This window comes from Onychomys torridus, chromosome 2 (assembly GCF_903995425.1).
Source record: "Onychomys torridus chromosome 2, mOncTor1.1, whole genome shotgun sequence".
Lineage (NCBI taxonomy): Eukaryota > Metazoa > Chordata > Mammalia > Rodentia > Cricetidae > Onychomys > Onychomys torridus.
The window spans coordinates 50,935,983-50,950,027 of record NC_050444.1 but is presented as its reverse complement, the minus strand read 5'-3'; the positions used below and the strand labels follow the sequence as shown (position 1 = coordinate 50,950,027).

The window sequence follows — 14,045 nt, the reverse complement described above, 5'->3', positions numbered from 1 at the left end:
ATGCATAGAGTTCCTTCATTATAATTAGTGACATATCCTATTTCTTGTAGCTAAGGCTTTGGAATTCAGTAAGCTAATTTGCTCTGTCCAATTTGCTTGGTGATGATTAACTAGTGGTCTACTCAGCCTCTGTGAGTAGCTGAGCCAGCTTGGCAGAGTTTCAGTGGGGTCATTATGTTTCATGTATCATGCTCTATCTCATTCTGTAAAATATTTTCAGGCTGTTAATTTAATTTTCAGATGTCCAAAATTGTTAATAATCCTGCTGACAGAAAAGCAATTATATGAGACCAAAGCCATTTAAGCAAATTTCTGATGTTTATCCCTTTGGCTTTATTTTTTCTTCTACTTCTTAATACTTTCTTGCATCAATGTCTGGAAAACACATTTTTCACATCTTCCTTGCTTTGCAATTTTGAAGGAAGGGCAGGGAAGATTCATGACAGCCCTTTCCTCCCACACTACTACAAACAACAACAACAAGAAAATAACAAAACAGACTTTCTCTTGAAGAGAATTCAGGTGACATTCTCACTGTACTGTGTTTACCAGTAAATTCTTATCTAGTGCATTAGCAGTGAAGCTGATTTGCAGTACAAAACCATTTTCAACAACTTTTATTTCTTCACAACAGCTGTGCAAACCCATCTCTGAAATCATGAAGACCATGCTTAGCCCGGCTCATAGCCTGAGATATGTGAAGGGTCTCCATAGCCTTGGGAAACGTAAACTCCAACCAAAGATAAGGTGACATTCACTGTATTTAACAGTTTCTTTGAGTCTCATCTACTCCAAAGTGTACAACAGAGCCCTGATGGAAATACTGCAAAGGGCAGTGGAGTGGCATGCACCACAGGGCTGCTGCTCCCTGCTTAAGGCCCATAATTTAGGTGTGCACTGTGAAAACCGGTTGAGAAGAAATAGGTGGCAGAGATGAACACATATAAGTCTTCAGACCGCTGTCAAATAACACACATCACATACTGTAGTTTTCAGTAACTGTTCAAGCTCTGCTCAGTTGCTGTCTCAAAACATGAGACAGGAAACCTTGGAGTCTCTAAGCTATGGAGAAAATGTGGGCTATAAATATACTTCACTGAGTTTCTGCTACATAGAGCAAACTCTAATGTAAAACAAGACTTGATATTTGAAAGTTACACTAAAATTAAGCTCACTATTTGAAACTGTAAAAGAACTTTCATGGATGTAATTATGATAATTGAGGATTTGGGAGAAAAGGATGCCAAAAAAACATTTGAAATCTGTAATATTTTGAAATTCATCCTATATCTCTAATGGTGCACTATGCCACAATACAGTTCTCCTCTTTGCATAGGAGAAGCCATGTCCATAAGGGACTCACTGCTCTTTTGGGGCATTTATTTGACTTTTAAACTGTTGTTGATAGTGTATTCAGGCACACACTTTAGACGGCAAACACAGGAATATAACCAACTGACCCTTGAGAATAGTGAGCTGTAGGATAGAAAGGCCTTTTGAATACAAGGTTTTGGTTAAAAAAGATGACATTTTTTCTTGAATTTTAATATGTAGAATGAAAGTATACCATTTATAAACACAGATATCTCTAAACTTGTCACATTCCAAGAATGTCAGTTTACAGAAGTTAGCTAAGAGACTGGCCTTGATGTGCTGATGCTAAAACATAATGCTCTCTATGGTTACCTTGTCATATCTGATCTACTTTATGAGTCACACTGTAGCAGTTTATCACTAAGACTCCACTCACACCAAATTCTCAGTTAATTATAACCCATGGTTCATTTCTGAAAATGAAATTGAACAGCTAAATTACATAACATTTAACAACCAATTATATGCTATAGCATTAATTTATAACGTCCATACTTATTAAAATGAAATCAATATATAAGTCAATTGGAACTGATGTGAAGCTAATAAGCAGTAAGCAATAATATTAACTGGGAAATATTTGTGAAAAAAATATTTCACATTATGGAGCCACTTAACATACATTTTTAGTAGAATTTCTATTGAATGATTAATATACTTTTCTCACCTATATTTCTAGAAATATTCAAATAATGGTAATTTCAATTTGATGAATAGATATGACTTCCTTGATTTTTGAAGTTTCTTCCAAGCTATGGGAGGGAAGTAAAAAGTGGCATGTAAAACCAAGCCATGTTGTACATGGTTAGGTTAATTGTATTTGGAATCTGTACTAAATGGTGGTAAAATATGATCTTAGGAAATTAAGACATGCTTTCCACAGCTGAAGACGTTTGATATCATGACAACAACATGATAACAAAGTTGGTAAAGTTTATGAAAACCAAAAATTAAAAGCCAAATAAGATGCAGAAAAGAAATTTTTGGTTTTGTTTTGGTAAGATGAAGCTTTGGATTTATAGTCAACATCCAGGATGAATTATGATGTATAAAGCTAAACCAAGGGGTAGTTTACACAGTTTGAACTTCTAAATAGCTGTACACAACCTTTTATCTTAGCTTCTGAGTCAATTTCAAAGTTATATTTAAATTACAGAACAGAACAAGGCCTCCATTTTTTCTTTCTAAAATGTTAATCATACTTGTGTGTGTGTGTGTGTGTGTGTGTGTGTGTGTGTGTGTGTTCAAAGATGGAAATTTTCCTGCATGAGGTAGAGAAAGGGACTATTTGAGAACACACTGTAGGAGATATGGTGACCCCACAGAGGACATTGCAGAAGAAGGAGAAACTCAACTGTAACATGAGAAGATGCTCCAGCTAGGGATGGAGATGTGCTTTGAGAGAAAACAGAAGGAACTGAATCCTGGAGGAGAATCAGTACAGTGTTAGTGAAAGGTCCTATGGGAAACACAAGAAGATATGGGAGCAGGCTTTATGATTAAACACTGACCCTATCTGATAGCAGAGAGGTGAATACTTCAGTTCTTTATGAATCACCAAAGAACTTAGTGAGTCCAGAGGCATTTCTTCCTTAAAGCTTCCAAAATTACAAAAATAAGAAGATAAAATAAAATAAAATAAAATGGAAGTTGGAAGGGAAAAGAAAAGAAGAAAGTAATGAAGGCTAGCCCTTATCAGCTAACAGCCTGATGAAACTATGTATAAAGAATTGAGCTGAATGATCTGATTCAAAAAATTGTGGGTTTTAAATATATGTTGTTTTAGGTTATTCAGTTTGGGGGTAAGTTCTTATCACTCCAATAGTAGAGAAAGTTTATATATAATCATGGTGTGATCCATCAGCCACAATATTGAAATGGCATGTGAATAATTTTGATCATAAGTCCTTTCCACAGCATAGCATAGGAACAAACACTACTCAATATAAGGAAGAAACTTTGGATGTGCAGAGTATAACTTTAATGAAGCTGCTCGATTTTGTTTTGCTTTTGGATATTTAAACATACTTAATTTATAGCAGTCATTATTTTACCTAAACAGATTTTCTAACTGTATTTCAAAGAACAGAATGGACGTTTATCAGTAATTCTAGCAGGGCAATGAGAAAAAATGGATCAACAAGTCTGAACTGTCCTATGAGCCTGGACACATGTTTGTTAATTATTTTGGCAGTCATAAAATTCCATTAGATAACGGCAAATGATAAAAATTAAGATTCTTTATAATAGTACGTAATGCATATTCTACAATAACACAATTTTCTATCACTACACACTTTTGTAACTACTTATTATCAATACAGAATTTCATTTTAAGCATCTTTTGAAGTAAAAGGCTCATGCATCATTAGTACAATAGTATTTCACTATATTATATTTAGCCTTCTTACTATTCCCTAATAGCATTTTTTTTACATTTTAAAATAAACAAAAACATACAATTTATTTCTATTGCAGAATACTAGTCCTAAGTCTGTTTCAGGGTGGTATTGTGTAAGACAGCAATTTGATTTGGGGGACAAGTAGGAGATTGTATAAAATGTCAACACACAATTTTATTAAGCTTTAACTTCCTATGGAGAACGGTCAACAACATATTATAAACAATAACTAAAATGTTTTAGCACATAATAAGACTAAAGGCAGTTGAGTTGGAAGCAATCAAGAGCACCCTATGTGTAACAGAGTCCTTAAAAAAAATCTGGTTGGAGGAAAGGGTTCTTTTTAGCTTAAATAAAATGTCATTTTATACTAAGTAGCTTGACAAAAAAAAAACAAAAAAAACAAAAAAAAAACCCACTATGAAATGAATTGATATTTTTCATAGGAGCTGTTGTTAGGACATGAAGTTCCATGAAAACGTGGTCATGATGTTGACTTGACAAAGCTTCCTGGGTAGACCCCTCCTCAAGTGCAAGTGGAAGCTACAATAGGATATTTTCAACCTAGTAATAGACTAGAAAACAGAACTGGTGACATCCTTGCTTCACCATTTGAACAGAATTCCACTTCTTTAAAGCAACAGTTACAGAAGCAATCTGCCAATATATTAATAGGAATATTTTTTTTTCCTTTTCTAGAATCACTAGGTAATTATTAACTACTGTTTAGATGTGAAATTGTTCTTAAGTGTCCAAGCTTTTCAGCAAAATCTCTCAGTCAAATGCGTCAGGGTCAGTGCGGTAAGTTGTGGAGGTTCCTGTTGACAAAATTCCCAAACATACATGATTCTGCCCATGTCTCCTGAAGAACTATCAAAACATCAATTGGTAAAAAATTAATTTGTCATTCATGTCATTTTCAATCTTCAAAAAAAAAAAACCCACTGCATATAAATGTCTGGATATATTGGGTATAAATCAGGTAACTTCCTTTAGTGAGACTTCCTCCTCACATACCCCTATCCACAGATGAACTCAGAAACAGCCTCACAGGACAATGGGGAAAGGTAAAGGAGCCCTATGAGAGGAGTGATCTAGCTTTTCAATCAGTATTTAAGACTCATTCTTTAGCTGGTCTGGCTGCTGTCACCCAGTATTCGTTTGACACTTACTAGATGCAGAATATACTTTTCTGTGACCCTTAGGAACTTGGAAAATTCTTTGCTCATATATTTATACACATTCATACGAGTCTTATGGGTTTCATCTTGAACTCTGTTTTCCATATTATAATACTACAAGGGAGATAATGTCATTTCTGTTTTATTGTGGAGAAGTGGAGTCATATAGACATCATGAAGCATCCTATCAGAAAGAAGCAGGTCTCAAGTAAGTCTATGCTTTCAAGTCCTATTTCTCAATTTTTTTCATTCTACCCAACTAATAATTCCAGATGCTTCCATTCCCTAGAGTAGGCAGTGGAAGAATAATTAAAGCTCTGTGTGTGGCTCTGTTCTGGGAGGTGGTGGAAACTATATGGTGGGGCATCTCTGGATGACGTAGGTCACTGGGACATGCTCTTGAAGGTTACACCTGGTCCTGGTCTTTTTCTTTTTGCTTTCTGCCCAAAATGGGTTCAGAAGCCTCTACCACCATAATTCCTCTACCATGCTCCAACCACCATAATTCCATGATTCTCCACAGGCCCTGAATCAAAAGAGATGACTCTGATGGGATGGAACCCCAGAAACCATAAGCCAAAATATCTGCCTTTCTTTTAATTCATTTACATCAAAGGTTCTGCCCCAGTGAGGAAGAAGTTAACAAGGGGCTGTGGAAAGACAGAAGATATCTGCCATACAGGAAAAGGCTGGTATAATCTGCTGGCATCTGAATGGGGATAGACAAAGTAGAGAATTTTTTACCCCCTTTTTAAAATGGCAAGGGAACATACACAACTCACAACTTTAAAAGCAGTAAAAATGAAACCCTCTCCCTGACACACTCCATGTTTCAAAGCTGTTTCTCTTAAAGTAACCACTCTTAATAGTTTCTTAGATATATACTTCCTGAAATAGTCAAAGTAAACCCAAATGTGTGGAGTTTTTGATCCTAAGGGTATTATTTTAATGACCAATTGAATCTTGATGTTGCTTTGCTACAGTATTTCAGGAGTTGAGTCAGTTAGCCCTTGGAGAGCTTCAGTCTCTTTTCTCAGAGGCCAGGGTCCCTACACAGAGGTGCCATGTTTATTTGACTATGTCTTCACTGATAAGCATGGGCACTTCCTACCACTTTCTGGGATAGAATAAGACGAATAAAACTGCCTGAGCACCAATTAGCTAGTACAAATTTTCAAAGAGAATGAAATGTTCTGGAGTGTCTGTTTACAGGTAAGAAAAACTGGGTAAGGCCCTATAGATACAAGATGAGCCAAGGGTTAAGAGTCATTTAGAGTCAGTGTTATAAAAGAAAAGAAAGACTAAGGTCCTTGTTATTTTAAGTATTGGAGAGCAAGTGCCCTCTAAGGCAGACAGACTACTCTATACAGCTTCTAGACAGTGCTGAGAAGGGGCTCTTCTCAGATACATACCAACTACAACATAAGTCACCTTTGTGTACATCAATTTACTGGTATCTTTTTTTTTCAATCAATATTTCTTGTGAAGGAAGCATTTATTTCCTTATATAGCTTCCTTAAATGCGTCCTTTCTTTAAAAAAAGCTACTTATCTGTTCTATACTGACATTTTGAATAGCAGAGGCTTTTCAAAGAACTACAGTATTGGTCTAGTACACATATTACACTAAAATGCCCAGAAAGCAGATCACCATAACATTTCTATTGACTTTTTTTTTTTTTTTTGATGAGAGATCTCTTCATTCAGAACTTCAGCATACACTTTTTACATGAGGGATTATAGTATAAATAAAGAATTCTACAGACTACAGAGATGATGGATAACGAAGTCTTACTTCCTGCCTTCTAGATAATAAAATGTCTTTTTTTGTGGCACGGTCTGAAAAATCCTAGGTGGGTCTTAAACTTCCTATGTGGTTGAGAATGACCTTGAACTCCCCATTCTTGAGCATCCACTTCATGAATTCTGGGGGGGTCATAGGTGTGTACCACAATATCCAGGTTATGCAATGCTAGGGACTGAAGTCAAGGCTACAAACATGATAGGTAAACACTCCATTAACTGAGCTACATTCACGCACCCAATTAAGAAACCATAATTCCTAACTCACCCCTCCCCCACCAAAAAAACAAAATCAAAATGGGTATGTGCACACACAATTTGAATGTAAAACTAAACAGCTGATACAATGTAAGGCAGGTGCTAGCAAATTTTGGGGGAGACAGTAAAGAAGCAAAAAACAAAATATTTTGGTCTTAGCCTTACAAATTGCAACTTCATGTTTGACCAGTATGACCTGCATCTATATTAGTTACCATATGTATAATAGAGACAACTTGTAGTTAGATAATACCAAGTTAAAGATTGGAATCATGATTTTCTTGTCAGCAGCCTCAGCAACAACTATTTAAAACACCATTTTTCCTCTACTTCAGCTAATGTATTATTTTTATTCTAGGAAGCACACATCGTGTGAGTATATATTTTATCTCCTTGGTTCTTCTGATGTTTGTTGATTATTGGTGTGGAGTGCAGAAGGATGAGCCTAAGAAATAACCTGCTGGCTTTGCAGTGGCGTCCACTGCTTCTTTGCAGTGTGAATGTAAGTAATAAAGTAAACTGCACTGTTAGCGGGATTCTGAGATCCAAAAGGGGAATAACCATAGGGCACAACTCACAAAAAGATGGAAATAGAAATATATATAGGTATTAATAGTAAATATTGAAAATCAGTTCTGGCACGTGGTTAAAAAACTATTTATTTTTTCCTGTATTAAAATAACTGATGTCTGGGACCCATTCCAGAATACTTCTTTCCTAAAATTGGAAACTCTAAAATGCAGTTCCGGCCTTGGTATCTTGCACATGCATGGATGAATGCACTGTTAAAGTGATCCATGACTGGGTGTGAGAATGATTCCTTTGAAGTTTGCTTAGGAACTTACACTGTCATTTTAAGGTGTGTGAGTCTTCATAATAAATGCTGACTATATTAGATATGCAAATAATACATTCATAGATTTATTAAATAAATGACACACACACACACACACACATATATATATATACATATATATATGTGTGTAACAGAAAGATAGAAATCTAAAACCTAAATTTTACATCATTTAAAAGGGTTACTTCATAGTAAAAATTAAATTAAATTATTAGAATGGGGAGAGGACCTTCAAGACACACCCTTTTATAAGATGCCTTACAACATATGGCGTGGAGAACGAAGACCCAGCAATTTCATTTTTCCACGCTGAGGAAACTTTTCAGCCAGTTTTCAAACCACTCCTTTTTTCTTAGTGTGTCAGAAAACCTGGTTGCATTGCTAACTTTCTGTGAGACTATAGCCATAAGCTGCCTTATTTATAGTGCTAACTCCGCAAGTATGCCTTGCTTTTAGGACGGAATACTTACAGAATGAGTTTTCTCTGTAAGTATATAAAGCCATGGCCCCCAGCAAGGCCCCTTTTACTAACACACATGGACCCTACACACATATACACACGCGCATTGATAATGACCCCTGACAGGCTAGAGTAACGTTTTCAGCTGAGGATATTTTTCTTTGACTTGAAAGTACATTTTATAAATGATAGAGGATTATATTTCAATAATCAAATATAACACTTCAGTATTGTTCACGTCTGTTTACCAATTTATTTTATTTCAAAATCATCACAGAATTTGTGTGATTTTAATTTCACAACCTATTATATGCTGATTACTCAGTCAGGAGCCTGAGAAGGAAGAAAAAGGTGGGAAGAAGGAAGAGAGGCAGAAAAGGAAAGTCAAGGGACCCAGAGAAGAGAAAGCCACCTCACCAATGATGTCAATTAAAAAGGCAAATTGAAAACTTAGCATCTCAACTGCTCCATTGTTTTCTACAAACATAAACCTGCCAAATTCATACTGCTCAATAGTAAGTTCTCAATACCAGTCCAAATTTAAGACTTTATAATGAAAACTGAGTGCAAAATAAAACCTTCGCTTCCTACAGTCTGGTAAACACATTGCACTTAGTTTTGGAGTTTGTAGTTTCATGTTGTTGTGTCACAGAGCAAAAACTTCCACCAAGAAAGTCATGAATGAAAACTGCATTAGATTTCTTCATCACATGAAACAAATGCTGTGATGTGGCATTAATTTTTATATAATATATTTTAGTATCAACAGAGATTAATACAGCTGTTTAGATTGTCTCTTTATATCGTTTTTATGCACATGAAAAGACAACTTGGAATGAATAGGTATAGGAAGGGAAAGCTATCAATTCTGAGTAAATTTTGTTTCAAAAATTAACTCATAATTAATTGTTGTTAGTTTGGGCTTCTCTAAACAAATAACAACTTCAACAGCTGATTGCTTGACTAGCTGAGAAGCTATTTGATCTAGAAAACTGTTAAATTATCATGTTTACATCAAAAAAATGCTGAAAACTAATGTGTCCTAAAAAAGTAACATAATTGCCTAAGACTCCTTAGGTAGGTAAAGACCATGAGTTGTGGATGATACACTAAGTTTTGTAAATCAGGACTTTAGGGGCAGATTTATAGTATTAAGTCCTACTGGATTTTCCTAAGGGTAGGAACAAAACTTGTTTTCACTTTTTAGTGTTATTTTAGGTTAAGCATCCTTTTTAGAGACCCTTTTCCTTAAATTAGTTAGAGTACTCACAAGCTATGACCAAGCTTTGGCAATATCTGTTTTCTGAGCTGTGAAGCTGTGTGGGTTCATTAATGCTCACTTGGTGCCATAGTTGCCTAGGCTTCTTAAGATGAACAATGTACTTGCATTTTAAGGCTAATGGTTTTGCAGAAACTAAGGTGTGTTTAGGCAATTCATATCATAGATCTGATCTTCATTTTCTTATTACTGGAAAGACAAAGACACAAACCCACAATGGTACATCATAGCTACAGCTCTGAAACATCCCTATAACTGATATTGCAAATATCACTCTGCAGATGTGCACTTAATCTGCTCTGTTGCTGACCAAAACATGTTCAATTGCTCTTTCAAATGAGTACATATTCTACTCTGTCCAGTAATAAATATTATCCAGCAGTACATCTCTCTGTGAAGTTCCATAATACTTATGAAAACATCTCTCATTTCTGTTTTAATGTGTCACAGATGGCAAACAAAAGCAATAGTGTTACATACTTTATTTAGAAACTGCTCATATCAATGAAAAATGAAAGTCATATTTTCTGTGGTTGGTACTTATTAAGAATTTATTTGGAATAGCAAGTTCTTTATACTATAATTTAAAGTAAGGGCTTCTGAAATTAAGAGACTTATAGTTCATATATATATATATATATAAAATTCAGATGCAAAAGAGAGCTAACATTCAGCCTATCACATAGCTAAAAATTAAAAATTTAACAAAAGTTGGAACAACACTAAAAAGAAAAACATATTACGTGTACTTATTTGGCTGCTAGGTACTGTTTTTAAGAAATAATCACCAAATTGACTATTGATAACAATGCACTGAATAACTCAAAATGATAAAAGGATTATGAAACTGGTTTTTACTAAAAATGGCAATTGTTGAACACACATTTCCACACAATGTACAGATTTACGAAAATGTTATATAATATCCCATAAATATTTATTTATATATTAATGCATCAAATATTTTGGAAACTACTAGGAATTATTGTTCCTCTTTATCACACTGGCCAGTTTGGAGTACTGTATGATGCATTATTCCTCACATAAGAATTAAAGGAGTACCCAACCACCAAAGCGCACACACACACACATACACACACACACACACACACACACACACACACACACACACGGCTATATAGACATGAGCAACATATATAATAAATATGGATTTGAATTTCATAACACCCCAGTGTGTTGATATACTGTGCATCCCAATAAAACTTATCTGGGGATCAGAGAACAGAGCTAGCCACTGAATTAGACATAGAGGCCAGACAGTGGTGGCACACACCCTTAATCTTATTACTTGGGAGACAGAGATCCCTCTGGATCTCTGTGAGTTCAAGGCCACACTAGGAGCAGAATCAGGAAGTGGTGGCATGTGCCTAAATTTAATCCCAGCACTTGAGATCTCATGCCTTTGCTTGGAAAGCATTCACAACTTCAGTCCCAGGAAGTAACATGGCTGGGAGGAGAATGGTATATAAAGTGTGAGGAGACAGGAACTAACCAGTAGTTCTACTGAAACCCCTCAGAGGTGAGGACTCACTTCAGCTGGAGGATTCGTGGAAACAGGATTGGCTGAGTAGTTGGAGAGGTGAGGTTGGCTGTGGCTTGTTCCATTCCACTGATCTTTCAGCATTCACCCCAATATCTGGCTCTGTGTATTTTTTTAAATTAATAAGACCTTTTAAGATTCGTGTTATACCCCAGAATGAAAAGATCACATTTTCAAGTCAGCTTAGTGTGGCTGAAGCTGCTTCCTGCCCTCTCCAGAGGACTTGAACTCATGAACAAAATGTTTAAGCATTGCACTCTCACTTATTAATCATAGCATCTTACCGAAATTGCTAAACTGTTATGAGTCCCATGTTTTAATATGTAAGGTGAAAATAATGATTTTTGAAAAATAAGCAATGTTCAGCAACAATCTGAATCATCAAGAAAGGAAGAAATTAATGTGTAGTAAAACTGACTTTATAATATATAACAAAGATTTAAATGATTTCTGTAGCATGAATCCTAAAGGTTCTTATTAATAAAAATAAACCAAGGGCCAGGGATTGAGGTTAAAGCTGAAAGATCAGGGAAGCAGAACAAGCCACAGCTTCCTCACCTTGCCAATGCCTCAGCAGACCCTATTTCCTCAGACTGGAAGAGTCCTCATTAAAATGGATCTCAGCTGAACTGCTGCTCAAAAGCCTAAAAGCTTAACCTGCTCTAGTTCCTGGTCCTCATGCCTTATATACCTTTCTGCTTCCTGCCATCACTTCCTGGGATTAGAGTTGTGAGTCACCATGCCTGGCTGTTTCGAGTGTGGCCTCTGGAAGGCTAGGATTAGAGGTGTGTGTGCCACCATTTTCTGGCCTCTGTATCTAGTGGCTGTTCTGTTCTCTGACCCCAGGTAAGTTTATTAGGTTGCACAATATTTTGGGGAACACAATATCACCACATTTCCATTATTTCATCCTAATGCAAGCTAAATGTCTATAGTGATACTGATTTCATTTTGTTTGTTAATACAGAACATGATTAAAATTTTTATATTTAGTTATGCATGTCATGCATGTGTGTGTATGTTGGGACACCTGTGCCACTGCACATGCATGGAGGACAGAGGACAACTCAAAGAATCAGTTGTCTCCTTTCACTGTGTGGGTTCTTGAGATCTCAGAAGGTCATAATTGGTTTCAAGTACCTTTGCCTCCTGTACCAACTCACTGTTCCTAGAACAAGATTTTGTAGGAAGTATATAGAATTACAAATCACCCATAAAAACAAATTCTAGTGTAGGAATAATACTTACTATCTTATGTATTCTATTGTGAATGCTGAATGTTTTAGTCTGATATTTCCTGATTATAGTGAATTTTCCTTGTGAAGACATATTTGTTATGCTAAGTGGTGAAAAATGTTCAAGAGTGGCTGACCCTGACTGCTGACCTTTGTATTATACTATGAATATACATTGTTTTTAACATGCTCCAAGAAAATCCTGTGTGTCCTTACAGCATCTGTATACAGCTATTTCACAACAACCCCACAGAGAAGTGGCTTAAGTTCTCTGCCCAAATCCTATAACGCTAGAACAACAAAGAGTGTGCTGAGCCACGGGTAATGGTGAAGAAAGTACTGATGTGGGTGTGTACAATCAGTAAACCTCCCCCAGTGCTCCACTTCTAACACTTGGATCTAAGTCTGTAGGAGACGCTAATTTTATATTCATGCTGTTTGTTAGAAGCAAAGAGGGAAGATGTTACACTTCAAGTTAGATATTTATACATTATAAAATGACAATGATACTGAGATGGACTGCTCATAGGAATTGAAAATTTGTTTTCATACTAAATTGAATCTTTTTAAATAAAAAAAAGTCACACTTAAAGAACTGAACTGTTGATAAGTTGGGTATGATACAGAAGAAACTGTAAAATCATGTTGTGTAGCTAATGATTTGAAACGACAATTTGGCATGCTAATTTAGGTTTCAAAGTACTCACTCAGTTATCATTTACATTTATGCACTTACATTTTTATTTTAAATGATCACAATACTGGTGGGATGGTGATTTAAAAATATTTTTTAGAATCATAAGGTGTTTTAGCATCAAGATGATTAAAACATTCTAAATATTTTTAGTTGTTTAAAATTGAGTGCTTCAAAATTTAAGATAAACATTAGAAGAAGACGTGAAGTCAAATAAGGCATTCAGGTAAATGCAAGGCTTTTCTGTCATGTTCCTGTGGTTAGTTCTTACTCCCGAGATCATCTTTATGAAACCCTGCTTCTTTGACATTTGAAAGAAAACATCATCGTTTTTATGTCTTTTTAAAACCAATCTGTCAACACCGGAATCAAACAACTTTGAACTGATGCTGAATTGTGTAACAAGTGACAATATCAACTCCCTAGACAGCTAAAATGCTTGCTTCATGAAAACATTCTGACAGGTCAAACACCAACCCAGTACTTAGAAATGTGCAACAACCGTTAGCTTCAACACAGTAAGGAAGCTCTCTTTCCTTGGAAGTGGTATTTACATCACATGCAAAGCCTGCGTGCTAATTGTCATTACTACATCTTGTCTTCATTATGATTCAGCCCTGGACTGTATTTCTGACGAGGAAAACACTTGCCACCTGCTTGTGGATGCACACTCTGGTCTCTGGGTACTGCTGTTTGTAAACGACTCCCATGGGCAGCAAGACATCTTTTTCCCAGGTGGGCTACTCATTTACTTTCTGTTTTCTTTCTCCCACTATTCATCTATGTTGACAAGTGTCAATTATGGACAGCAGATTTATGGGATGGGAAAGATAAAGCCCAATTTACAAATCATTTTCCGTGCAAGCCGACAGGTGCAATGACAGAGCTGACTTGCCGTAATTGAATTTCTTGCTGCTATCTACTCAGTCACAAGACGATGTCAACT

At 35.9% G+C, this 14,045-nt stretch overlaps 1 protein-coding gene across 6 annotated transcripts in view; it reads right to left on the bottom strand.

Annotated features, from left to right (window-relative positions):
- Epha7 (EPH receptor A7) overlaps positions 1 to 14,045 on the bottom strand; it is a 152,518-nt gene that overhangs the window by 31,437 nt on the left and 107,036 nt on the right. The gene's annotated exons all lie outside the window — the stretch shown is intronic.